General features: G+C 41.2%; 1 non-coding gene across 1 annotated transcript; it reads right to left on the reverse strand.

Moving 5' to 3' along the window:
• Positions 1-6,626: 6,626 nt before the first annotated feature.
• TRNAG-CCC (transfer RNA glycine (anticodon CCC)) lies at positions 6,627-6,699 on the reverse strand. Its single transcript has one exon. It is a non-coding gene; the product is annotated as a tRNA-Gly (tRNA).
• Positions 6,700-27,630: the final 20,931 nt, after the last annotated feature.

Below are 27,630 nucleotides of genomic sequence, written 5' to 3' on the forward strand. Positions count from 1 at the left end.
CTGTAGTGAATCAGGAGAGGCAGCATGAGATAGTGGGTAAGAGTATGGACTGTGGAGCCAAACTGCCTGGGTTCAGATCCTGGTTTTGTATGTATCACTCTGGGCAAAATGAATTAACTTGTCTGTTCTGATTTTTGTCATCTATAGAATATGGATTTGTCATTTATGAAATATGGATGAAAACAACAGGTGCCTCACAGGCACTATTAAATACATAAAGTGCTTGAATAGTGCTTGGTAGTCAGTCAGGTCTCTATCAGTGTTAGTTATGCTACTATAATGGTGATGTGGGCTAGACAGACGTTGATACAAAGAGCAGTCATAACTCAGGAGAAATCCAAACTGAGAAAGCCTGGGATAACCTTTGTCAAGGAGCTAACATTCCTTCTAGAGGACTCAAGGGAAAGGTTATTACATCAGAGGAAACAGCATTAGCGAAACCCTAGAAGTATAAAAATATGGCATTTCTTAAAGACCAAGTATTAGTATGGCTCGAAGAGTGTGAGGGAGGAAATGGCCAGAGGTGAGTCATGAAAAGGTAGGTGGAATCACATCCTGAAGGGGTCTGTGCATCTCAAGCCTTACCGCTCAGCAAGCAGTTTCCCTAATACACTGTCTCCTTGGCTTGAATTGTCTTGATCTCCTTTGCCTCCCATAGTTTAAGATTCAACCAGGCTTCCCCTTCTCCAGTTAGCCATCCTTGAAATCCACAGCCAGTGTTAGCTTCTTTTCCTCTGTGCATCAGTTAGCATTTTTCCAATTGAAAATAACAGGAACCCAACCCAAAATGACTTAAGACAAAAAAGAACTTCTTTAAAATATGAACTCTTTAAGAAAGTAGATCTAATATTACTTTAGGTGCAGCTTGATCCATGATTCAAACAATGTGAAGAGGACTTGGTTTCTCTCTGGTTTTCTCTAGATGGTTCCATTCTCAGGAAGCCTCCCTCCACATGGCTGCAAGATGGCTACCAACAAATCCCAGGGCTACATCTTCCAGAGTCATTTCCCAGCATTCCATTAAAAAGTCCTGAGATTCAATCTGATTGGACTGGTTTGGGTCGCACGTTCACTCTGAACCAACCACTAAGGCCAGTGGAATGAGATGCGATGATTGACTTAAAGTTGGGTTACTGCCTTTCACCTTGGTTGGGAGCACAGCCCCACTAAGACCAGTAGAGAAAGAGGTGGAACTGCAATGCAAATTTGTACGAAAAATGGGACCGTTGAAGCAAGGATGAGAAAAGATTAGGTGGTAGACAACAAATGTCCACCACAGGTTTTATCACTCCTCTTATTACACGGCATTATTGTTCACTGTGCAGGTATTTATCTCCTCAACTAGATGGTGGGTTTCTTGAGGACAAGTGCCTGGTCTGAATTGATCTTTGTGTGCCCAGTGCCTATCATAGTACCTGACACATAGTAGGTGCTCAGTCAAATTTCAGTGAGTGAATGAAAGCTTTGCTAAGTGGATTAGACTTTCTCCTGTAGAAACTGAAAAAGATCACCGAAAGTTCTAAGTAAATTCAGAATGAATATACACAGTTTCGAGCTTAATAAAGATAGCTTTATGCCTAACAGACTGGCAAAGTCAATAAAGTTTGATAATACCTAGTATTATAAAGATGTGAGGAAATACACACTGTCAGACAGTGTTAGGGGAGATGCTGGTGACCCCCGAGGTTACTGCACAATTAGTTAAGTGGTTGCACCAGTCTCAATTTGTATATGGGGACACGGTGCATCCTCATCTTAACTTTTAAAATTCATTGTTTAGAATATAGTTGTTTACATGCTATTAAAATATCCTAAAAGGAAAACAGATAAAATCCTGTGGGGTAATGCAAAGGTTAGTGGACAGATTGCTGGCCCCAATGCTATCATTAAATAGCTGTAGCACCTTGTGCAAGGTTTGGATCTACAGTTGTCACATCTGCAAAGTGGGATAATGGTACTGTATTCCTTCATAATTTCATCGGGTTGTTAGGAGGATCAAGTGACATAAAATACTCTGTAAAGCACAGTAAGATGCTTTCAAAAAACAGCAAGCAGTTACTGTGGCCGAGGGGAGTGAGCAAGGGGAGTGGTCACATAGGAAGGACTGTAAATCCTCTGGGGAATGGCTAGGATTTTAGATGTATTCTCAGTAAGGTGGGGCATCATTTAACTACAGCTGCAACAATGCTGTGTAACAAAGCACCTCAAAACTCAGTGGCACACAACAGTAAGCATTTGTTTCTGGCTCATGTATCTGTGGGTTGGCCTGTGGTTAGCTGATCTAGCCTGGTTTGTCTCCAGGCTATATGTTGGGTTCAGGCTCTGTTTTTCCTGCCTCTCACCATTCTTTAACACTGAGGACATGCCCAAGCCCAAATGTACATTTCAAGACCTATGTCTGCTCACATCCCATGGGTTAAAGCAAGTCGTATGTCCATGCCATGGTGTGGAGATACAGACACTGCTTCTAATAGAAGGCACTGTAAAATCACTTGGCAAAGGGCTTGAAGATAGGGAAGGGTAAAGAAGTAGGGACATTAAGTCCACATCCCACATCTAAGAAAACTTTGCGGAATTGTGCAGAAAAGGTATATGACTTGCTTACATTTTAAAAAGACTACTCTAGCTGCTGTAAGAACAGACTAGAGGGGGGCAAAGGATACCCACTAGGTGGCTAATGGAATATCCTTGCCAAACCTTGGTATTGTCAGATTTTACATTTGCTTCCAACCTCAGTTAGGTGCAAAATGCTATCTAATGCTTGTTCTTAATTTGATTTTTGTTATAAGTCTAAACCTCAAAAGATGCAAAGATTGTTCAGTAGTTTGCTTATTGTTTTGTTTTGTTTTTGGTGAAAAAGTGAATCACAGCTGTTCTAAGCATAAGTTTTGTGGTTCAAGAAACCTAGGTTTGAATCAAAGCCCCTCCAGTTAGTAGCAATGTGACCTTGGGAAAATTACTTTTCTGCACTTTGGTTTTCTTTTCCGTATAAAGAGATTAATAATAATAATACCACCTCACTCAGGGATTGGTAAGAAGATCCCATGAGATAATGTATGTAAAATGCCATTTAGTGCTTGGCCATAAGGAGCAATTAACACCATACATGTTACTATAATAAATATATTTATACTTCAATATTCAGTGCTAGTGTAGTTAAATTACAGAGAACAAAGAAAGATTGTCATATTACCATAATTATGTCATATACCAGCTCTAGATAGCTTTAGAAACATTTCAATCATGAAACAGTTTCATAGCATGGAAATAAATCTACAGATAAAGGCACAACTAAATGAGTTAATATGTTTTTACAACATCACTCTATAAAAGGGGATATACTGTTTTATGTGAGGTTTAGCATATCATTATCCTTTGTTGAACTTCCTTCCTTGCAGGATATATGCTTGTTTGGTTTGCAAAAGACTTGGGAGGGGTGACTGGGCAGGCAGTCAAACCAAAAAAAAAAAAAAAAAAAAAAAGGAAAAAAAGAAAAGAAAAAAAGAAAGAAAAAAATCCAAAGCCAAACTAGTCTCCTGAAGAAACAATAACAAAGCTTGAAGTGACCTGATTATACAGATACATCAATGAAATGAGACAAGGTACGCTCCGGTTATGTAATCTTCAAATTGCTACCTGTCATTGGGTAATCTTAATGGGGTTGCACAGGCAGTACGGCAAAAGGAATTCAAGTTACCCTTTGGGTGTGCACCTTCTGCTCCTTGGACAGGAGTAATCAACCAGAGGAAGACTTACACCATCTTCCTGTCTTCTTCCACTGTAAAGTGTAACGAATAGCATTTGCATTTTTTTTTTTTTTCTGCGGTACGCGGGCCTCTCACTGTTGTGGCCTCTCCCGTTGCGGAGCACAGGCTCCGGATGCACAGGCTCAGCGGCCATGGCTCACGGGCCCCGCCGCTCCGCGGCATGTGGGATCTTCCCGGACCGGGGCACGAACCCGCGTCCCCTGCATCGGCAGGCGGACTCTCAACCACTGCACCACCAGGGAAGCCCAGCATTTGCATTTTTAAACATTTAGCAAGTATTTGTTGAAAAGCCTGATACTGTGGAAGGAGCTAGGGAGTAAGAAGGACACAGCTGCTGCCCCCGTGGGCTCCCGAAGAAGAGGGAACCACACCATTAGGGCCGTCCTGAGTTGAGGGCTGTGTTTCTTGGGCAAGAGTCCTTGAGAACAAGACTGTGCCCAATTGCAACTTGAAAATCCTATGTATCTTCAAATCAGGCTAAAGTATTAAATTAACTTATCAGGAAGCATCAGCGTTTGAGAGAAAGAAAACGGGTTGTAGAGTCAGGAAGACTTTTTAAATCTGGCTTTAAATCTTAGCTCTGTCACTTCCTAGCTGTGTTACTTCGGTCATCTAATTTCTGGGCCTCAGTTTCCTCATCGGTAGAATGAGGTCGCTGACAGCATTTGCTCCATGGGATAATTGTGAGAATCTAAGAGATGAAGTGTCCAGCCTGCGATAAGTGTTTGGTAGAGGAATGCTGTCAAATAGGAATATATTACTGACTTCTCATGGTAGTGGGAGGAAAACACTCAGGGGTAACTGCCAGAGGTGGTGTGGGTCAGTGCAAGAGCCCTGGCATAGACTGGCAGGGGTCAGGTCCAAGTACTGCCTCTTCCAGCAGTGTGACTTTCCTGGCTGTATTATATAGTCCAAACTTCAGTTGCCTCTTCTGTGAAATGGGAGTAATAATGTTATCTTCCTTGTGAGTTTGTTTTGATGTTTAAATGATGTCAAAAGCTGAGAGCAATGCCTGGCACATAGAAAGTGCTCAATAAATGTTAGCCCTTGTTAGCATGAGGCTGGCAGGATGGCGTGATGATCCTCTGTACTCAGGGTCGGTGATTCTCTTACTGAGAAGGCAGACACACTGGAAGTGGAACAGTGTGGTTAAGGGCATGGACTTTGGTACAAAAAGCCTGAATTCACATCTTGCCTCTGTTCTTTGCTTGGTGACCTCTCTAAGCCTCAGTTACTTCATTTGTTAACTGGGCATACTAATAGTACCGATAACACTGGGTCTTGTCTTTTTTTCAGGGTTAAATGAGTCAAATTAAACATTTGCAGTTGGTACATAGTAAGTGCTTAGTACACGTAAGCTATTATTATTGCCTTAGAATCCATCATCGTTATGGACAAGGGGTTCATGGTTTGACATAGAACATGCAAAGACAAGTGGCCAAACTTTCAGTGGGTTTTGCTACTCAATAAAATCTTTATTTTCTGTAACTTTACCAGTGAGAAAATCTTTAGAAACAAGAATTTCCCAACCCACCCATATCAGACCAGACATGGAAAGGACATTAGCAACAGAACATACAAGGCTTTCATGTGAGGGTGAAGAAATCCAAATTAGAGACCTGAAGGGTCATGGCCAAAGTCTTGAAGCCATTTCATAGTGGACGTGGACTTGAACCCAGTTCTCCTGTTGTTCAACCTCAGGGGATCCCTGAAGAGAGCAGTTCAAAAACCAGTGTGAGGGATTTCCCGGGTGGCGCAGTGGTTAAGAATCCTCCTGCCAATGCAGGGAACACGGGTTCAAGCCTGGTCCGGGAAGATCCCACATGCCGTGAAGCAACTAAGCCCGTGAGCCATAACTATTGAGCCTGTGTGCCACAACTACTGAAGCCCGCGCGCCTAGAGCCCATGCTCTGCAAGAAGAGAAGCCACCACAATAAGAAGCCCACGCACCGCAACGAAGAGTAGCCCCCGCTGGCTGCAGCTAGAGAAAGCCTGCACGCAGCAACGGAGACCCAATGTATCCAAAAATAAATAAATAGATTTATTAAAAAACCCCTGAAAACCAGTGTGAAACAATCATGGAAAACATAGAGTAAGAGATTTGGGGTGACTGAATGGGGAGGAAAAAGACTCTTGTGCTCCCTTTCTATCCAGTTTTGAGGTGCTAGGCAGTTTAGGCTAATGATTAAAAGTAGAAGCATAGGGCTTCCCTGGTGGCGCAGTGGTTGAGAGTCCGCCTGCCGATGCAGGGGACGCGGGTTCGTGCCCCGGTCTGGGAGGATCCCACATGCCGCGGAGCGGCTGGGCCCGTGAGCCATGACCGCTGAGCCTGCGCGTCTGGAGCCTGTGCTCCGCAACGGGAGGGGCCCCAACAGTGAGAGGCCCGCGTACTGCAAAAAAAAAAAAAAAAAAAAAGAGTAGGAGCATAAGTGTGACGTCAGATGGAGTCCAGAGCTATTGTATTTCTGTCTGCGAAAACTTGGCTGAGTTGCTTAACTTCTACAAGCCTCAATTTCTACATCTGTAAAATGTACCCAACAATAGTACCCCTAGCAAGGATAGAATGAGCTATTTGTAATGTGCTTAGGATAAATTGTGACAAATTAGAGTAGGCGAAGGGATGTGATCAGCTTTGTCATTTGGAAGAATAACGTGGAAAAGTGGGCTGGATGAAGGGGAAACCATTTGATACAACATGCGTGAATTCTCTGTTCATGGAAGTCTTTAAGAAATCAGATCCCCTTGCTTCCATTTTCTATTTTTTTATTTTATTTTTAATATTTATTTATTTGGCTGTGCCGGGTCTTAGCTGCGGCATGGGGGATCTTTAGTTGCAGCATGCAGACATGCGGGATCTAGTTCCCTGACCAGGGATTGAACCTGGGCCCCCTGCATTGGGAGCACAGAGTCTTAACCACTGGACCACCAGGGAAGTCCCTGCTTCCACTTTTTAAATACAAGGTTTTTATTTCTTTTTTTTAAAGTGCTGATTCATAGTGGGAATTATAGATCTAAAATATTCTGTCTACATCTTTAGGAAGCCAGTCATTCATTCCATTATTCTGCATTAAAAAAAAATTTTCGTTATTCACCACTGGAGTACCCAAGCTGGACTTTGAGATGGTGGCTCTTTACTCTCTGATAATTTATGCCAAAGACGATCAAGGGGCAACAGCCTCACAGACCATTTTAATCCAGATTGCAGTTGTGAATGAGACACCCATCTTCATCGGATCCCTTGCTCAAAGAGACCAAGGTACAGAGCTCTTCTCTTGAGGAAGGAAGGACACTGTGGACATATGTATGTCGGCATCATGCCCTGTGTCCTCTAATAGTGTCACGGTTATAAGAGTGATAAGGTGAATAATGATAACAAAAATAATGATACACGACTGCCACTTACAGGGCGCTATGTAGCAGGCACTATGCTAAGAGCAACAGATGGATTAGTTTATTTAATGCTGAGAGCACTGGAGGTTTATTTAATGCTGAGAGTTACTTACTCTTTCTAATCCTTAGTAAAATGGAAATAATAGTCACCAATGGTTTTGAGTGCTTAGCAGTTATAAGCACTCATGAAACGTTCAATATTGTTTTTATTTAAATTTATATACCTCTTTGCTCTATACCTGATACATGATAGATACTTGATAAACGATGTCTATTATTATTATGATGATGATTAATGGGAATCACTCTATAAAAACATCTGTACAGAGCAAGCACAAGGCATTGTTTGACCTAAGATCCAGGATTGAATGAGGAGTTTCTGGACGTCTATTTTACATTTTCTGGCAGTTACTGAGATTGATGTCCTAGAAGACACTGCCCCTGGTGCAGTCATTTACAGGGCAGCGGCCAAGGATCCAGAGGATGCTGTTTTCGAGGTAATTCATGCTTTGGGGCAGAGACTATCAGTGCCTGGTGGTTTTATGAGTGACTGTGTTCACAAGTAGAGTCATGGAGATAACCAGATCAATTATGCCCACACTTCATGTTCCAAACATAACTCTTGCCTCAATTATGAGGACATTTCAGGGGAAAATGAAAGAAGGCTGGGTTGTCTGGGTCATTTCTTCCCTTCTGGTGCGTTTCACTGTGCGCAGGCAGGCCCAGCCTGATCCTTAGGTAACTTTTGTCAAAAGATGCCAAGCATTTCATTTCATTCTTGGGGATTTTGGCTACACAGACTGTTGCGAAACAGTACAACTTCCTGGCAGAATTAACTTGTATTTCAAAGCACTAGGTCTGGTCCTCAGGCTTGATAACGCCCCAAGAATGAACTTATTTAGAATAGGTGTCCTCTAGGTACAGATACCACGGGAGGGGGATGAAACTGTGGATTTTGTGCCAAGAGGCTTGGATTTAAGTCCCAACTTTACTGCTCTAAGTCTTTTTTTTTTTTACGGTAGGCGGGCCTGTCACTGTTGTGGCCTCTCCCATTGCGGAGCACAGGCTCCGGACGCGCAGGCTCAGCGGCCATGGCTCACGGGCCCAGCCGCTCCGCGGCACGTGGGATCTTCCCGGACCAGGGCACGAACCCGTGTCCCCTGCATCCGCAGGCGGACTCTCAACCACTGCGCCACCAGGGAAGCCCTGCTCTAAGTCTTTTACACGCCTGCTTCTCTGCTTTAGCTGTAAAATTGGGAAAATGATATCTGCTTTGTCTTCTCTCATACTGCTTTCTCTCGTGTTATAATGGACTTAAAAGTAGTTTTTCAACTGTAAAATATCTTCCAAATGACAGGCTTTATATTACTGTCTTAATTTTGATGTCATATGGAATCGTTATGACATTATTAGGCTGTAACATTTTTAGCTAATGGATTGATAGACAAGAATATCACGGCGTTAAATTTTTAATGTTGTACGACTTTTCTAAATTGGTGAAAAATTAGAGAATTGTTCATGCTGATGCTGTACTTTCAACATTTACAATTTACTGGTAATGCTACTGGGTCCTTATCCAAGGCAACTTGTCTTTTACAAAATTTTCTTTAAACAGTAGATGGCCACTAATATCTGAGGCATTGTCCGTATGGTTTTATAAGGTATTGAACACACTCAAGTAATCACATGAATGAACACTGCTGTTGTCAAGTTCCCCCCCCCCACACACACATTTGTCTTATCCTCCTCCCAAGAGCACAAAACCACATCCAGGATGGGACTGGAAAGGTCACAGCTTCCTTTACAACATGCAATTAAGCCACCTAATCATGCATATTGCTCAAAATCAACCTATTCAAGATTATAGTGTTGAGTCCAGCACTGAGCAACTCCAGCCACACGGGCACCAGATATCATATTGCAATTGCTTCCCTGGTGTTCTGCATGGCAGGTCACCCACCATGTTGACATTTTAGTGTGGAAAACACATCACAGTCCAATAGGGCTTAGCTGTGACTTTAATATGCAATCACAGTGACTTACTAGCCAGTGAATGCAAGTAATTCATTTCACATGAAAGGCTCCCAAATGCCTGGTCGTAGAGATTAAATGCTTTTGGCCCTGACCCTATACTTTTCTCAGAAGAGAATTGGTTGCTGGGCCATATGTGGAAGTCTCATGCAATGTTCCTTGTGAATCTTACAAAACATGGAATGACATTTCAGTGTTGATATAGGCCGTGGAAACTTACAGTTAGATCCACTCCTACACACATCCTTCTAACACAGGAGATCAGACCAGATGTGTTATTCAAGTATTCATGACTGGGCAACAACTTTCATTTGCATTTGACTTCACATCGGTTCAGAGAAAAACTGGTTCTAATCTGGGAAAGAGCTTACCACTCTTTGGAGTCTGGTGTATGATGATAATAATAATGACATTAATAACTGTTAAGTGTTTATCAGGTGACAGGCATATATCTTATATCATTGAATCCCTGTGTTAATCCCTGAAGCAGATACTACTGTCTATTATGATGTTAAGTAATGGATCAATAAGCTAATGTATTATGCCTTTAATTTATAGATGAGCATCATTAGGCTAATAGGATTAAGCAATTGGCCTAAAAAATAGTGTAGTTGAAATTCAAACCCATGTTCCTTTTGCTCTAAAGCCAGTGTGTTTCTTCTCATACTACCAAAACCATACCAAAGTATATTCCACCAAACACAAGTCCCACCAGATGCTCCAAGAGAAAAATAAAACATCCTATGATCAAATGATTCAGGGAAATGATGTCTACTTATCTCCTCTGAATTCGCAATAGCCAGCATATTAAATTCCCTGAGGAGTTCTCTGATAGAAAGATGTTTGTTTAATCTGATTTGTTGTAATTATTAGTCCATAGCACTTTTTTAAATGAAATGTAACACCTGTTAACTTTTCATGTAATGCCTATCGAGCACCCCACAGGGTAGAAAGATTATACTAGATGCTGCTGTAAGATTGATAAAACGTGACATATCTCTGGGGTTGTTATAATGATGAAAGAGGAAATTCTAGATGAAGACCTGGCCCACAATAATTAATGTAACACGAGTGGATTTTTATATATCTAGACTCACTATGTTCCAGGACTAAGATTTTTCATGCTGTACCACCATTGCTACTGTACATGTTCAAAGATCCCTGAAACTCTGGTTCTTAAAGATAGAAAAAGACCTCTTATCCTGAACAAGCTGAAAATCAAAGACTTTTCTTGGACCCATCAGGAGGAACCAGCACTCCAAAATGTGGACAGACTGGTGAATCCCAAGAGTCACAGCCAATTTCTGCTTACTTGGAGCAGAAACTGCTAGAGCCATAAGCAGGTATAAAGACTTCTCATGGTAATTCTGATGACTTGCTGGAGGCTGAAGGTAGACTACCATGAGACAAAGTGCTGGGTGCCACAGTCTTAGGCGGACCCCACACTTTCATAGTTTTTACCACCAGGAACTCCATTAATTAGGTTTTCACAGTGAAGATTCAAAAAATATCACCTGTGTCTTGGGGCGAGCGAGAGAGAGAAAAGAATCATTGTGAAATAAACCCAGAGCTTTCTCCTAACAAAGCCTACTCTCTTGGAGAGAAGAATTTTCCTGAACCTTATCTCATCTGGATACACACACATACACACATGCCCTTAGGCAAATCATATTCAAAGTTCAGAAACCCGAAGACAAAGAGAAAATCTTGATAGAAGCCACAGGAAAATGAACACCACACCTGAAGAGGAACAAAGGTAAGAAATACAGCAGACTTCTTGTTAGAAACTATGCAAGCAAAAAGAGAGTGGAGTGAAATATTTTAAATGCTCAAAGGAAAAAAAAAATCAACAAGAAGTCTATATCCAGTGAAATTGTCCTTCAAAAGCCAAAGAGGAATGAAGACTTTTTCAGCCAAACACAAACTGAGGAAATTGATTACCAGCATACTTGACCTGCAAGAAATGTCAAAGGAAGTTCATCAGTAAGAAGGAAAATAATGTAGGTAAAAAACTTGGATCTACATAAAGAAAGGAAAAGCATGAGAGAAGAAAGAAATAAAGGTGAAATAATTTTCGATTTTTAGTTCACTAAAAGATAATTTTATTTAATAGTAACAATGTAGTAGAAGATTATAGCATATTGTTAAGTGAAATGAAAGTCAGCAGTATCACAAGCAGCAGGAGAGAGGAATCGGGAATACCCTGGTATAAGCTACCTATACTGTTATTGTTGCAGTTTCTAGAAAGCAATATAGTGTTATGTGAAGCTACGTTTAGGTTAGTTAAAAATGTACATTAGAGGGGATTCCCTGGTGGCGCAGTGGTTGGGAGTCCGCCTGCCGATGCAGGGGACACGGGTTCGTGCCCCAGTCCTGGAGGATCCCACATGCCACGGAGCGGCTGGGCCAGTGAGCCATGGCCGCTGGGCCTGTGTGTCTGGAGCCTGTGCTCCGCAACGGGACCGCAACAGGAGAGGCCACAACAGTGAGAGGCCCACGTACCACAAAAAAAAATAAAATAAAATAAATTTAAAAAAATGTACATTAGAAATTGAGGCAATAACAAAAAAATTAAGACGTGAAACTGATATGCTAATAAAGAAGACAAAATGGAATCATATAAAATGTTCAGTTAAAACAAAGAGGGAAACAACAAAGGACAATTGCAATGAATAGAAAACAGTTACAAATGTGGTAGATATGAATTCAACTAATACAAATGGTCCAAATGCATCAATTCAAAGACAGAGATTGTCAGAGTGGATGAAGACAAAAACAAAAACAAAAAAAAGGCCCAACTATATAATGTCTGTAAGAAACATACTTTAAATATAAAAACACCAACAGGCTCAAAATAAAGGGGTAGAAAAAGAAATACCATGTTAACAGCAATTCCTGGAAAGCTGGAGTAGCTATATTAATTTCAAACAGAAAGTGGGGAGTAGGCAGCTAGGGAATTTCCAGAAAGGGCAAGTCAGCAATATCTGGGGTCCATCTAGGGATGATTAAAAAATGGCTGCAGATAGAAGATCCCCCTGCTTTCCCACACCATAGTACTGAAATCCCTGGGTGACTTGAAGCTGACCCTACTCCTCCGCACAGAGGTCTTTCCAATGCTTCCCTGGGTCTCCACTGTACCCCAACTCTCCATGTCACACTCCATTCATATTACCAACCCCTCCCCCCATGTGACCATCTTAACCTTCCTGGTTCCATGGTGGTGGGAGTAGTGGTGGTAAGGGGGTTGCATGTGGCTTTTTCTATTATCTATTACATAGAGAGGCAGTTTTAGAAACCTATGTACATTGTCTCAATTCAATTTTGCTTTAAGAATCCTACTTCCTGGGGAAGTATAGATGCCTCTGACTGTCATGAACAGGAAGTAGCAGGGAGAGAGCTATCTTGCTCAACATGTGTTCTGTCTTTTCCTTTCTTCATGGCGAAATAAACTTATTCCCTCAGAGTTAGTTTTCAGAGTACTATGTTGTGCCTTACTGTGTCTATCAAAACAGTTAATTAGTAGCTTGTAAAAATAAGCCCTGGCTTTGAGGACAAGAAACGGCGGGACAGTGGGAGAGATGAGAGTAGGGTTGAGGGTGAGAAGGATGAAAGTTAGATAAAATGGGACTATTTTCATGAAATAAGATTTAATCACTCTATTTCAAGGTAAAATATCTCATACAAGGTATTCCAAAGTTAGTGACAAATCTTAGAATATAGATCTTGGATATATATCGTTATTTCATTAATAAACTTTTACTTTCTTTTGGGCATTATGTAATAGGATAAGGAAATAATCAGCTAACTAAACCAGCATACTAATAACTTGCTGGAAAGATTTTTTTTTTTAATTCCAATAAAGAATAATTTCTGGAAGTTTCACGGTAGCCCTTTAAAGATAAAAGATATACCATTTAGGGGCTTCCCTGGTGGCGCAGTGGTTGAGAGTCCACCTGCCGATGCAGGGGACACGGGTTCGTGCCCTGGTCCGGGAGGATCCCACATGCCGCGGAGCGGCTGGGCCCGGGAGCCATGGCCGCTGAGCCTGCGCATCCGGAGCCTGTGCTCCGCAACGGGAGGGGCCACAACAGTGAGAGGCCCGCGTACCGAAAAGAAAAAAAAAAAAAGATATACCATTTAATGACAAAAAGAAATCTGTTTCTATGGTTTTATTATTTTTCCCTCTGATATGTACAATGAATTATTGCAGCCCACAGATTTTATATGGAAATAAATAATATTTTCCGTTCAGTCAAGTATATTGACTAAAAGCTGACGATGATCAGATTTTTATGGTGATATTTGGATCTTCTAAGAGGCATAATTAGTGATGGAATCATCAAAAGACTCAACAGTTATACTGCAGTAGAGCTTATAATTACGGAACTGAGGATTTTAATTATATACTCCTATGGTATAACTCAGCTGTAAAAACAAACATTAAAGGGAGAAAAAGATCAGTCTATTGAGTTAGAAACCAGAATATGTAAATTTTGCTTTATAATTTGGGGTGGCAATTCTGGTTTTAATGGCCTGTTTTTAAGTATAATCATTTTAGGGAAAAGGCCCATGTTTCCTTTGGATAGCATCTACACTTTCAATTTTTTAAGTTTCATTTGTGTGGGAGGGGCATTCCTACAACTCAATAGCAAAAAACCCCCTAATGACCCAATTTAAAAATGGGCTGAGGACTTGAACAGACATTTTTCCAAAGACATACCATGGCCAGAAGTCTATAAAAAATGCTCAATGTCGCTAACCATCAGGGAAATGCAAATCAAAAACACGAGTTATCATCTTATAAGGGTCAGTATGGCTGTTATAAAAGAAAACAACAACAACCAAACAAACAAAAACAAAGACAGCAAGTACTGGCAAGGATGTGGAGAAACTGGAAAGCTTGTACCCTGTTGATGGGGATGCACAATGGTGCAGCCACTATGTAAAACAGTATGGAGGTTCCTCAAAAAATTAAACTACACATGATTTAGCAATCTCACTTCTGGGTATGTATCCAAAAGATTTATTTCTGCGTTGCTCCAATGGCCTGGTCTTCTACCCTAACCTCACCTTAAACTTTCATCTCTTTGTGACACCAAGAGAAAGGGGGGAAAGGGTTAAATCCTACAATATGACATTCTTGTCAAGTTCTGGTATGTGAAGAAATATATCGTTTTGGCATATACTAGCTAAATGAATTTGAGAATTGAGATAATTATCTGGGTTATTCAAGCTAAAGAAAAACTTTGCTTAGAATGGTATATAATTGGGGAAAACAGTGATTTTAAGAAAAGCTTTAATTACCTAGAAAAAAAATCTTTAATTCTCCACACGAAAGGCAGATGTTTGGAGAAAACCACAGTCATATTTTTAATAAATATTTTTTTGGAGTATTTACTTTGTAATTACATCACTTGCACCATCCTCCACAAGATGGCATGCAAGTTTGTAACATACTTTAGCCAGTAGTCATGCTCTTGCTAAATGATCTTGTAACAATTACATTGACTCACATCAGACAAGTTAGTTTTTTGCCTTACAATTTGCAAGTATATACATTCAAGCAATGTTTTCAATAGGTAAAGACCATTGCCTTTCAGAGATGCATATCAAAATGTAATTATCTGAAGAATGTGTGAATAGAAATCAGTAATTTAAGTCTATTCATACAAGGCAATTGAAGATTTGGCCATGACTAGCCTATTCAAGTCCACGTTGTATTGAAGTTTCAAGAAAAGACAAAACAAACGAAAGTGTTCTGCTGTTCATGTTCGAAAAGACATTTTTATGAGACTGAGAAAGGAATTGTAAATAAAATATTTGGGTTTTGGAGGATTTATTTCGTTCTTTTAAAGTATGCCTGAAAACATTTCCTGGGACAACTGGGAAGCAGCATGTCGATTTATCTGAATATTACTGTGGTTCTTTACCTTTGCGGCAATAATATAGTCACTTGGGATGCTTTAATAAAACACAGATGCCAGGTTCCCTCCTCAGACTAAATCAGAATCGCTGGAGGTGGGATCCAGGCATCAGTGTTTTTAAAAACTTGCCCAGGCAATCTAGTGCTATCTTAGATATCAAAGTTCTCTGAGAGTACCTACTGTGATTGCCTTCTCATTTGCTTGTGGCAGGCATCACTAATCGAACGTGACACTTTTCCAACCGGAGCTCGTGGTCTTTCTCAGTAAAATGCTCTGGGTAGCCCTTACCAATCAATTCAGAGTTGAAATGAATCCTACTTGCTATCAGAATTATCAAAGAATATGGGACAGTGAACTGTTCCGTGGAAGGTGATGGGTTTCTTAATATGGTAACTATCTCTGCTCTCTAGCCTGAGTCAGCCGAACAATTGTTTTCAGCTGCTTGTAACAGAGGACGTTTTAGAGACTGTAGGGGTAATAGCCATACTCTTCCCAGATCTCCTTGGATACCTTTGTATCTTTTCTGTGTGATGTTCCCCGCTTGCTTCCGCCAACTTCAATGTGTTTTTGCTTCCTTCAGCAAGAGGAGGACGGTCCTTGGACTTTTCTTGCACTTCCAAGGGCAGGAAGCACCTGGGAATTTCCATCTCTCTGGGGTAGCCCTTAACCACTGAATGAGGGGTGCAAGGGTGGGAAAGCCCCATCTCCTTTTCTGTGAGTGGGGAAAACTCAGGGGCATGAGGTCCCCTCCACAGCTTCCCTGTGGCATCAGGCTGAAACTGCTTCTGTGGGCTTTGGAGGTAGCAATTTGCTTGGCTTCCTCCCCTTCTCTGTCCTGTTTCCCCAACTTCCACTTTAGTCTTCCTGGAGTACTTAATGAATAAATCTCTTGCACAGAAATTTTCACCTGTGGATCAGTTGCTGGGGAATCCCTAAGACAGAGGCTAAAATTTAAGGCCACTGGACTCTAGGAGCATCTATATAAACCATTCTTTAAATCATGCAGAGTTAACCCATCTGGTGGAAACCTGTGAAAGAGTGTGTGTGGTAACTAACTCTGCTTTCTAGTACAAGTTGGCCCAACAATTGTTTTCAGCTGCTGTAACAAAGGAAGTTCTAGAGGCAGTATGAGATAATATCCATGCTCTTCCCAGATCCCCTTGGATACCTTTGTACCTTTCAGTGCATGAAAAATGTGGGACCTAAATAGACTACTGATGGGTGAGAAGAGGTAGGATGTGCTGTATCAATAGATCTCAGACGTGACTGCACCGTGAAGATATCCAAAGAGTTTCGAAAAATACTGATGCCCAGATGACCCCCCCACCCCCGCCCAGAGATTCTGATTTCATTAATCTGGGATGTGGTCTGAACATTGGCATGTTTAAAGTTCCCCAAGTGAATGTGCTGTACAGCCAAGGTTGATAATCACTCTAAAAGAACCAACTTTAGGGTACCTACAAGTCACTCTTGTCAGCCTGTTAAAAATTTACATTCCCAGGCTTCCCTGCCCCAGGTATTCTGAATCAAGTAGGTCTGCGTATCTAATAAACACTTATGGAAATTTCGTCCATATATAAAAGTAGAGAGAACAGTGTAATGAATTCCCACTGAATCCCAGCTTTAACGGTTGACTCGCGGATGAAGGTTTTTAATGCGTAGGTGGTCCTTGAGCCACAGGCTGAGAAACATTGCAAGATGGTTTGTAAAGTTAGCTTTTCAGATGCTGTAACTGCTACCAGGTGTATAATAAATACCTGGGCAAGTCCGCTGGGAACATCTGGCTCGGTCCCAGGATGGCAAATCTGTTTCAACTTGCATACCCTCTCTGATGGATAGAGAAGGCTTCTGAGGCAGAGTCTAGGTTCAACCAGCAAAGATACCATGATCAGCACTTCATTAAAGGTCTGTAACTTTAGCTAGCCACTGGGACAATGTGTTAGACATGGTTAATAAGGCTTTGTTCTAGAAAGAATGAGGGCTCTAATATTCCAGTGTAAGTGTATAGGTAGCAAACTATTCCTATTGTTTATGAAGTGAATGTAACAGAGTGCTCTAATAGGACTGAAATGCAAGGTTATACTAACATAATTAATGTTTAGTCTAGAATCATATCCTTTATAGTTTGAAAATATTTTCTTGAGAATGTGTCTCTCTTATAAAAAGGTTTTGTAGGTGATCTGTGATTAGCCAGTATTTGTGCTTTAAAAACATCACAGAATGTCTTGTTATGAAAACATTTAGATCATACTTCTGTACTAATTTCCTTCAAGAAAATATTACCTTGGGACAAACTATTAAGTTCACACAGTATTTCAGCAAAGAGTTCAGATTCTAATGTCAGCTAGCCTAGTGGACCAGGGCTCGAACCCGTGTCCTCTGCATTGGCAGATGGATTCTTAACCACTGCGCCACCAGGGAAGCCCCACATTTGTTTTTATTAACACAGAAAAATCCAGAAGAATCCTGTCACTGCTCCTGAAGCACGGAGGCCCTAACTCTCTTTGCTGGGCTTGGCCTGTAGTTTGGGCTCTGACATTTCTAATCCCTGAGCTTCTCTGAGAGCAAATAGTCATGAACAAGCCTTTCAGAGAAGGGAATAAACTGGATTTTGAAGGTAAGTCCATCCAGAAGGACGTAAAGCTCCCCTTGCCATACTTCCCCCCCCCCATGAGATGTTGTCATAATTCTGAACCTGGGATGAGACTGCCATTGTTATTCTTATGGCTGAGATACTTCTGTACCAGTTGATGGTGGTGTTATAGATAAAATGGAGAAAAATGAATCTAAGGTGCCTGGTTCTGCAGGGAGTTAATTTCTCATCCCTTGGACTAACTTCCTGTGCTGGGGATCGTTCATTTCGGTGGCTTTCCCAGTGATGGCCCTGGCTGCCTAGCAACCGTCAGCTCCAACCTTCTCCGAACAATGGCAGCTGTTCATAAAAGTGCCATCGATTTTTTTAAAGACCGTTTCATTTTATGAAAAATTAAACCTCATAAAAATACAGCTTCCCGCTATACGTTGTTCCCAAACAACTGTTGACAGCTCTGTAATGTAGAAATTGAATTGAGAACTGCCAATTCTTGAGTGGTTACACACATAAATGCGGGTGTCTTTCAAATAATCATGTATTTTTACATATAACCAGTGCTTTTGAGCACTCTCAAGTAATGTAACTACCAGCCATCCTTCGTCCTTCCACCATGAAATGGGCATCATTATTCCTCTGTTTGCCCAAAAGTAAGTATTGATTTTCCTGCAGTTCCTGAATGCTAATTTCTACAACATTGTTCTACAGAAAAAGCAGAACTCAATTCCATCTTATTTTTATGTGTAGAAATGGATGGTATGAATTTAAATTCATCAGAACACTGTGATTCATCAGAAAATCAATAAATTTAAAAGGTCACAAATGTCTCCAAAAGATTTTTAGGCAGCTTTGCAATCCTTCTGGGTTTAGTCTTCTCTATTAAATTATCTCTGGGTCTACACAATTATTAAACCAGTAGTGCTTGGTATAATTAACTACTGATATTAATCCTCCCACGGATTTTTTTTTTTTGCCCCAGCTTTTTCTAATCATTTGATTCTTACCTATTCTAGAAACCTTGACCACACCTACCCTCGTTGGCAAAAAACAAAAACAAAACAAAGAAAGCATTTTTCTTGGGGATGCAGTGTGGTGAGCAAAGAGGCATTATGGAAAGCTCAGCTCTCAGACTGGAGGCAAGCCACTTGAATTTTCTAAGCCTCAGAATTCCTATCTGTGAAATGGGGAATACTATCAGTATCTATGGCAGAGCTGTGATCAGTAAAAGACAATGTATTTGCAGCATTTAACAGAAAACTAGAAGATAGTATAAATGAGAGTCAAAGAAAAAAACAACTTAATAAAGGACTGCCTGTACCTACACACATAAAATGAGATGAACAGACATCCTAATATTTCCGTTTTCCCCTTCCACAGCTCTGTCCCCCAAGTCCCCCCCCCGACAAAAAGTGTACCTTCAGCACCACTAAATGAACACAAAATAATCTCTAAGTTCTCATTAGACAGTCATCATGTTTTTCTAAATCTAACTCCTTTTTAATTTTAGCTTTGGTTGGAGTGTGAAAAATGTTCAGATAACATAGGGAATGTATTGTATTAGGAAAATCTAGTTTTAATATTTAAGGGCAAATGATCTGGCTTGAAGTCAGTTGACTGGAGTACAATTTCATCATCATCATCATCACTGGCAAACATTTAAGGAGGATCTTCTCATGTGGGGTGGGGGGGAGGGAGGGGGTGGCCCAGCGCACAAAGAGATTTCAGTCCTGGTTTTTGCAGGTGGGCGTAACCTAGCTATGTCAATGTCCCTGCAATATTTTCCTTTCTCTTTCCTGTCCAATAAACAGTACTTCCTTTCCTCGGAGGGCTCTGGCTTCACAATCGACAGCACTGGAACAATTTCTACATCAGCAGTTTTTGATTTTGAGAGCGAAGCTAGAAGGTAAATACTGCTACTGGCTTTTCATTTACTCAAAATGCCTGCCCTTTGGTTCATATTTCCCTTTTCAAGAGTATTTCACCCCATCTGGCCTTAATGTGCTCCCAAATGAGGATGCTTTTGGCATTGCCTTAGATATGAAATCATCATCTAAACTGTAATTGCACAATTACTGGTTTAGGTATAGATGTGGCTAATCTGGCCTTTCTCTGAATCATCCACTTTCTTCAGCTCTAAGCAACAAGGTGATTTCGGTGATGGCGTTTGTGACCTGCCATAGAAGGCGGTGGGGACTTCCCTCCAGATGGCTGGGACACAGAATTCATTTCCGATGTAATCCAGCAGCTTTGAAAAGTTAATGGACTGACAATTTCTCCTTATTTCCTCCATATCTGCTGAAGGGGATTGGTTCATAGTTATTATTTCTACTTTTATAATGTTTTTTATGACCACCCTTTTCAGTCTCATGTTCTGCATCTACGTGCTCTACGGGAAAACAAAATGGACCTTTAAACCATTCCAATTAGCTTGCTCCTGAATCTCTTAAGGACATTCTTCCTGATTATGAAAATTGAGGATGGGATATATCCTGTCTTAGCATCTTCAGTAAAACAGATTGAGGGTTCAAAAATGGGATGTGACTGAAGTCTGCAGAAGAACACTCCTAAATTTGTATTATCATTATATATTTGGGAGGTAGAAATTGCCAAAATCTTTATCCATTTCCCCTTACGCTCAAAATCCTCTGCCCCCATGTTTATCTGATCACATAAATAGCTCTGGAAATAATGGATAATGTCCGTAACAGTTTTTTTTTTCTTTTGTTGGCCTGGCATAATCATGGAAAAATGATTATGTGTATTCAAGATATTTACAAATCTTAAATTTGTTAACAAATTGTAGTAAAACTTATTAATGAGAATTTAAGAAATTAACTTTTTTTCTTGATAAGGGAAAACTAAAGCTTTCCTTTTTTTCAGCATCTTTGAAATCAGAGGAGCTGGCACTGAAAGCCTGAAGCTCTGTTTGAAGAATTTGAATAAATAATTCTTTGGCTAAAATTTTGCAGTGGGTCTGCACTAAAACTTTACAGACAGCACACCACTCCTCAATTTTCCTAACTCCAGAGTTTCCAGGGTCACTGAGCAGACCTATAAATGGGAGGAAAGGAAATTTTGGAATGCCTCATTGGCAAGGGAATCATCAATTCCCTCTCTTTAAAGGAGATCTAGGGGCTGTGAAAGCACTTGTTCAAATCCATATGAAAGAGTTAGCAAGGCTCATGTCTTCCTTATTCCTTTGCAGTCTACTCTTCAGCATCCAGCTAGACCAAATGTAATCCTCCCCACACCTTATTCCTGCTCTTCTTGTGGTTAAGACTTCCCGGAATTAAGAAAGAAATGTCTCTATTCTCAAAAGTGGATTGGCTTTATGATTTTTGTCAAGAGTTGTCTCCTAAATAATCATCTTTTTGTAAGAGAGGTTTTAAAATAAGAGGAAAATTGAGAACTGATTTGATTTTTAGGATAAACAGAAGTAAAACATTAATTCTGGTCTCGATTGTCAGTATATTTCAAGTTAAAATAGATTTTTTTTTTTTCTGGAAAGGTGACCAACCATCCTGGTTTGCCTGGGAAGTTTCTCTGATGTGTGTGGGACTTTCAGTGCTAGACTGGATAGTCCTGGGCAAATTGGGACCATTGGTGACTCTAGGACACAGTTTATGGGTGTCAACATTCATCTTTCCATCAGGATATATTCTGTACTTTCATTCTTCAAACCCGTAAATATCTCTGCTGAGATAAAAACCCTTTAATCATCTAACCGGCCTAATATTTCCCCATTGTCATTACGTTACTTTGAAGTGTTTTTAACACCTTCTCCTTTGCATTTGTCAATCAGTTTTCCATATTGAAAAGTCAATGTTTAAAGGTAAGAACCCATACCCATAGCTTTGTTTGCTCTACCACTCTAAGGAATTCCCAATTTTGTATGATTGATGGGGATTAACAGACTTTTCTAAGTTTCTGCCTGTCTTTTCAATGGATTTGACTAATATGGTTCCTAACAAAGTGTTAGCCATTTCCAACTGTTAAAACAACTTGTATGGGCTTCCCTGGTGGCGCAGTGGTTGAGAGTCCGCCTGCCGATGCAGGGGACACGGGTTCGTGTCCCAGTCCGGGAAGATCCTACATGCTGCGGAGTGGCTGGGCCCGTGAGCCATGGCTGCTGAGCCTGCGCGTCCGGAGCCTGTGCTCCGCAACGGGAGAGGCCACAACAGTGAGAGGCCCGCGTACCACACACACACAAAAAAACACAGACAAAAAAAACAACTTGTTTGACTGACATTTTAACTAAATGAATCAATTGTTTCCACTGGTCAGTTAAAGTCCAATAGATTCTATTTCTGTGAAAGTCTGTCAGTTATTATAAAATCTTAGCTGTCTTTCCTGTGGCTGCCCTTTCAGTTTCCCACTAGTTATTAAAGTGATTGATCCCGGAGGACTGTTCACTGTTGGGAATCTAAAGATTTTCCTCGTCAATGTCAACAATAAGGACCCCATTCTTACCTGCAGGTAAGGAAATAAAATGTATTCTTCTAATTTGGCCTTGAAAATTGAATATGAAAATGTAGTCTCTGAAATTCATTAGTGAAATTTCCATTAGAATGAAATGGTTTCTTTTTTTTTTTTTTTTTTTTTTGCTGAGAAGGAAAATAAGTCAGATGTAAACAATCTCTTAAGATTCCAAAGAAAAGGCTTTCTTAATAACTGAAAGCAAAGTAGTTTTGTTTTTTTTGGGTTTTTTTTGCGGTACGCGGGCCTCTCACTGTTGTGGCCTCTCCCGCTGCGGAGCACAGGCTCCGGACGCGCAGGCTCAGCGGCCATGGCTCACGGGCCCAGCCGCTCCGCGGCACGTGGGATCCTCCCGGACCGGGGCACGAACCCGTGTCCCCTGCATCAGCAGGTGGACTCTCAACCACTGCGCCACCAGGGAAGCCCCAAAGTAGTTTTTTAAAGTATAAAATATATTAAAATGGCAACAGAAGTAGGTGTTATTAGTGCAATATGTTCTTAGTATCTGATGGGCTGGATTCTCTTTTACTGCCCTCAAGGAAAATTCTGGTGATAATTATCACCAGGGAGTTTATAACCATATCGAGGGAACAGCATTTTTAAGAAACTGGTTCTTACAATATAGGGCTAAGAGCACAATGGTTAAGCATACAGTCTCTAGAGCCAGATAGGCTAGGGGTCAAATCCTCTCTTAGCCACCTTGGTATTTACTTCTTAGAGTTACTGAATTTCTTAAAATCTCTTTCCACATTTGTAAAATGGTACCAACTTCCTGGGGCGGCTGTGAGGAATAAATGAGAAAACATGGAAAGTGGTTAGCGTTGTGTCTAGACTCTAGGCAAGTGCTCAGCAAATGGGTTAATACCATGGTCCATAGTTTCCACTTTCATCATTACTACCTCTAGTCCCTACCCCTCCAACACCATAAGAGGTGGAGAACAATATACACCAAACAAATGCCACTCTAATTGTCTCCTCTTTAAAACAAGATTATTCAATATGGAACATGCTATTTTGAGTGTTACCTCTGTAAACTCAACTCTGCACCATAAAGTCGACATCACACTGGATGAGGAAATTCCAACTGGGGAAACAGTTGGAGTATGCCAGGCAACCGACGAAGATTACTTCAGAGACTTAACCTTTGAACTAGACCCAAGGAATGCTTACTTTGCAGTTGACAAAGGTAGGTTGAGATTGTTCAAATTCTCTCTCTTATTTCCTACTCTTATCATCTATATTGCGTCTCCTCTGCAACACTGAGTTCCTTGAGGGTAGATACCAGATTGTCTTCATTTTCAGAACCCCTACAAGAAGCAAATAGTAGATGCTTAATATGCATCTGGTGCATAACTTTTGGCAAAACCTAGTTTTTTGTCCACTCATGAGCTAACCTGTGCCTCTTCATGGCTGCTACAGAATGAGGACCTTAGCTCTTCCACTCTACTGACCTTCTAGTTCATCTTTTCAGACCTAGACCATTCTTCTCTCTGCTCTACGTTCAAGTTTTTGTGAGAGAGAATCGGTTTGAACTTTCTAGAGTTAGTCATTCACTTCTTGTCCAATCAGCTGTGGCTGAGGCTGGGGTGGGGTGTGGGTCAGATTATGTGGAATGTAAGGCTTCTTCCGGGGCTGAGCAGAGAAGACAGGTGCTCATCTTTAGCACATCTGTAGGTTTACGCCATTGTAGCAGGTGCTGTCTGTGTCTTCAGGCCTTAGCATTTTGGTGGCCTGACTTCTAACTGCCAGTAAGTATCTGTGTTTCTTTGCTTGAGCGATGATTTGGGGTCTGACATCTGCCCTGTCCCTTCTCCACAAAGAGCAGGTTAGAAATGTTGGGAAAATACTACCCACCCCCACAAGCTCTCAACCAATCACTGAAGAGAATGGGTGTATGAATACTCCAGCTCCTTGCCCTTGGAGGGACGATTCTGAGCGGTGTTTTGTGCTGGCTTCCAGAGTTCCCCAGGGGTATTAAGCTCTAGTTGCTCAGAGCAATAACTTGTCTGATAATGAATGCATTTTTTTTTATCAGCAGGCTTTCCTTTACTATCTCACTTGTCCCGTGCCACAGTGCCCTGGCTCTCCTCCCACATGAACTACTTGCACTCAAATTCTTATCCCAGGTTCTGTTCCAGGGGTGGGGGGGGGGCATCCCAGTGAAGGCAGCCATCATCCCCTCTAACCTGAATTACTGCATAGATCTCTTAACTGGGCTTCTACCTTCTCACTTCCCCCCTCCAATACTCTGAGCAGAGCAGCTAAAATGAGTTTGTTTAAAAGCCAGATTGGATCTCTGTAAAATTCTCCTGTAATTTTCTTTGCACTTGGACTGCAATCCAGACTTCTTACCTCATCCCCAAGACTGTGTTTTCTCTGGCCACTGCCTCTCTCTCCAACCTCATACTGTTCCTTGTCTCCCCTGGTCCATTACATTAGTCGGCAGCCAAATGACTAAGCCGACTGCCTTGAGACCTCTGTCCTTGCATTTTTCAGAACCTCACCCTTAGACATTGTTTTTAATCACATCACAGTTTTCATTTCCTTAATAATGTGACTATTTGAATTTCTTTTCTTGTTTACACTTGTTTAGCGTTGGCCTCTCAGCCCAGATTGTTAATTCCATAAAGGCAGGGATTTAATTGTGGCTCATACGGTGCTCAAGACAGTTTCTGACACATAGCTGGCACTCCACAAATGCTTGTTGAAATTGAATGAATGCATGGATTGATTGAGTGGAAGGAAGTCTGATAAGTTATGACCTCATTACTGTGTTTTCATGTATGATGTTCTCTCTGCTGGGAATGATCTCTACTTGCCATTTCCTTATCCTACATATCCTTTAAGGCCTAGAATAAGGACCACCTCTTCTAGAAAGTCTTCCCTGTTCTGCTAAGCCAAAATCCTTTTTTTGCTACTTGCTAACAGAATATGATTAATGAGGGTATTTTGTGTCTACATTTTGAGTCAGATTCTTAATTCTAACGAATAGGGCATAATTCACACTTTGTTTTTTCCATCACTATGTAATAAAGTAATTTTGAGAGTGACAGCCTGGGCCAGTTTGCAGCAAGATGTGCTGTTTTGTTACAGAGCGTGGGACCGTGGTTACTGCTTCTTGCCTTGATGTGGAGAGAGCTGGGTTTGCATGTGCTCAGTCCTTCTCCATTAAGGCTTGTGACCATGACCAGTGGTATGCGGCCATTCCAGTGACTGTCTATATCCACGGCATTAATGACAATGCACCTTGCTGTGATCAGTATCTGATTAGGTGAGCTGAGATGGGTGGTCAGGGTTAAACATTTTAAGTGAGTGGAAAGCAGAGGCGTTGCTATGTTTATTGGCTCAGCTGGATATGTGGTTGGTGATCACAGTGACTCTTGTTTAATCTCATATTCTGGTCCTCAGAAATGACCTGTTGAAATCTAGGTTTCCTGGATCTGACAGTAAGTTGTTGACTTAAGATAGCTTAAGTTTTGGAGTCACAGACCTGGCTTGGCATCCTGGTTCTATCATACGTGAGCTCTGTGATCTTGGGTAATTTACTGAAACCCTTTGATCCTCAGTTTCTTTCTTTATAAAATGGGATAACAATAATACTTACTCTTTAGGGTGGTTGTGAAGAATAAATGGGATAATTTATAAAAACATTCTCAGCACAGTGCTGAGCTTGTGGTGTGAATTTCATAAATGTTATTTATCACAGTTTCACAATCCCTTATTTGGAAACTTTGGCACTGGCTATGTTTCAAGATAAAGATTTTTTTGAATTTTAGAAAGGTAATATGGTGTGTCTATCATATATTTTGCAAGTACCCACTATTCACATCAATGAATAGCACCGCAGTGGTACATAGAAACAGTCACACTAAGTGGGACAAAAAAAGATCTGGCAGGTCAGGTTAGGTTAGGCTTTGATGATCTCAATAAATTATGAGAAAATCCTGAGTTCTGGGCTTTTGGATTTTGGAATCCAGATAAGGGATTATGGGGCTGTATTTCTGTCAGTATGGCTATTTTTATTATTTGAAGCTCAGTCTCCGAACCTACGTTTCTGTCACTTTTCTGTGTCTCCCCTCCCGCCTCCAACCAATCTCTCAACTACACATAGGACAGCTGTCCCACCCCACCTCATGCCCTGTTTCCTAAGCCTTATTCCTGATTATCTAATGAGAACTAAAACCTAGCTTCTGCTAATTACAAGCCATGTGGCTTTGTTTGGGCCCCACTTACTCTGCCTTTGGAATCGAGATGATAACTGCATCTACCTCATAGCATTGGTTTAAGAATCAAATACAATGCTTGGAATCTGTTCTGTATAGGAGTTGGCAGACACTCAGTAAATGATACCTTCCTTTTCCTTTTCTTTCTCCTTCTTCTCCACCCCCCCCTTCCCCGGGATTACAGTTAATTAACCAAACACCTGCTACATGCTGACCCCAGTGCTATAGCCCCTGGAGGTGACAGGAGTATTTGCTATGCTCCTTTGTTGTAAGGAGGTTGTATCTTGTCAGGATGATATGATGAATACACGTAAAAAGACTGTAAAAAATACAAGATGATTTTACATTAAAAGAAGAACACGTGGGACTAGAGTATTCAGGGGAGCTTCCTCAAGGGGTGAGATCTATGTGAGTCTTTGAAGAATGACTAGGATTTAGAGGTTGGAGGCTTAAAAGTGAGCATTTGGGGCAGAGGGATCCCAGTGAAGAAATGGGTGACTATACAGAGATAGAAGTAAGTCCACTATGACCGCTAGGTTAAGATTGTCCCTCTTGAGCACACCATGCAGATGCTGTAGATTGGAACAATCTCTGAGAATTATCTGATTCCAGCCTACGCCTGCTCTATTGAGGTGATGTCCCTGATAGACTTCCAAACAAGTACCCAGCTGGGTGTAGAAAGGAAATACTCCCAGAAAAGGAACAAAGTCAGACCAAATTCATAGCACCCGTTGGGAAATGGCTCCCAGATGATGCTTCATAGCTGAACTGTCTGTCCCAGGATAAGTAGGGCCGTCACACATGTGCATTATCCAAACTAGTGGATATTTATGGGAAAAGCGTTACCTTTTAAGACTATCCACCTAAAGTGTTTTTTCTCCTTGCAAAATAAAACAGGTACACAGGCAAAGAGATGACTGCAAAAGATATAGTAGTTGCAAAACTCTTGTGTCATGACCTTGATGAACCTCCTGATGTGATCCATTACGCTTCTAGCTTGGGGGCCATTGGTTCTGGACAACTCTTTGAGCAAGTGCCAACTGCTGGGAATTTCATCCAGGTGAGCACCAGGTGCTGCATCTCCAGGGAGTTTTTTTCCCCGAGGAGATGGAGTCATTTCATGGCCACCGTGTAGTTAGTGTTGGTAGACTCTGCAAAAGGAGCTGGGACACAGCAGAGAGGAATCTGGCCTTCTCTGCTGTCTTGCTGGAAGGCATTTGGGCAAGTCC

The sequence above is a fragment of the Lagenorhynchus albirostris genome, chromosome 10 (genome assembly GCF_949774975.1).
Source record: "Lagenorhynchus albirostris chromosome 10, mLagAlb1.1, whole genome shotgun sequence".
In the NCBI taxonomy this organism is placed as follows: Eukaryota; Metazoa; Chordata; class Mammalia; order Artiodactyla; family Delphinidae; genus Lagenorhynchus; species Lagenorhynchus albirostris.